General features: G+C 38.6%; 1 non-coding gene across 1 annotated transcript; it reads left to right on the top strand.

Annotated features, from left to right (window-relative positions):
* Positions 1-955: 955 nt before the first annotated feature.
* Positions 956-1,062, top strand: LOC128283040 (small nucleolar RNA R71). The gene has a single exon (XR_008273383.1). It is a non-coding gene; the product is annotated as a small nucleolar RNA R71 (small nucleolar RNA).
* The last annotated feature ends 299 nt before the right edge of the window (positions 1,063-1,361 follow it).

The following is a 1,361-nucleotide window of genomic DNA, read 5'->3' as shown; positions in this document are numbered from 1 at the left end:
TACTGGTCAACAAGAAATCAGCACCACCTAGCTTCATAGATTTCGGCTTTTGCGGTATTTCGGCAGTAGTGGTGGTAAGAAAAATAATAGGTGAACGAAAGGGAGTAGTGGGCTGGTTTTGGAAAAGAAAAAAAAAAGAAAAGATGAAAGGGAGGAAGGTAGATTCAGCTTGAAAAGAAAAGAGAGAAAAAGACTACACCAAAAGGAGAAAACGACACACCCAATTCCTATTGCCGAAAATCCCTAACTAAAACCCCTCTGCCGAAATCCCCTCTCTAATCCCCTCAATTCTGCTATGCTCTATCCTCCTCTCAAATCTATAAAATCTCTCCCCTTATCCCTCCCTAATTCATGCATTTGACTGATTCAAACTCTTCCACAGAGTTCCATCCAGCTTTAAACTCTAGCATACACAAGCATAAAAATAACATTACCTTTGCCATCACAGGGAATCGAACCCAGGTCTTCCCCCAACACTTACACACCACCTTTATAGCTCCCTAGTGGCATCACTTAGCCACTTTACCAGAGGATCTTTTGTGTTACATTTTACCCACAAATTTTAATAAGACCACCTATCTAAGGCCCCTAACTTCTTAAGTCCAAAATTTAAAAATTCCACCGGGTTTTGGCCAGCACATGGGCTTTCCATAAGCCCATTTACCTACTCAAATTATGAATTCCACAACCAAATGCCAAATTTTAAAAACTTTACCAAAATATCGAGAATCGTGAAAAAACCAAAAAATCAGGATGTTACAGCCTAGCTACTCATCTTCTTAAAACTGCTCGATTTGTCGAGCATTGGTAATTGCTGCTTGTGATCCTCTCAATGATCTCGTAAGCCTCATTATAAAACTTAGAAAAAATCACACCGTTCGTAAAAGAATATACCATTAATATTATGTGTGAATTAGGACCATTATAAAACATCTCCAGTTGGATACAATGAGGAATCCCATGATGAGGACACTTATGAAGTAATTCCTTGAATCTTTTCCATGCCTCGTATAAAGACTCATCATCCAACCGTTGGAAAGTAGTTATCTCATTACACAATTTTGCGTTCTTACTCAGTGGAAAATTCTTAACCAAGAACCTTTCTACTAATTCTTGCCAAGTAGATATTGAACTTGGCGGCAATGAATTCAGCCATGCTCGTGCTCAATCTTGCAATGGGTATGGAAATAGTTTTAACCTTAGTGCATCTTCAGTCACAGTAGCTAACTTAAATGAATCACTCACCTTTATGAAAATCAAAGGTGTAAGTGTGGATCTTCCATGGGCATACCATTGAATTGACCCATCGTTTGGATCATTTGAAACATCACCAGTTTCAATTCAAATTAGGGTGCCTCGAT

This window comes from Gossypium arboreum, chromosome 10 (genome assembly GCF_025698485.1).
Source record: "Gossypium arboreum isolate Shixiya-1 chromosome 10, ASM2569848v2, whole genome shotgun sequence".
Classification (NCBI taxonomy): Eukaryota; Viridiplantae; Streptophyta; class Magnoliopsida; order Malvales; family Malvaceae; genus Gossypium; species Gossypium arboreum.
This window is presented reverse-complemented; position numbering and strand designations above follow the sequence as displayed.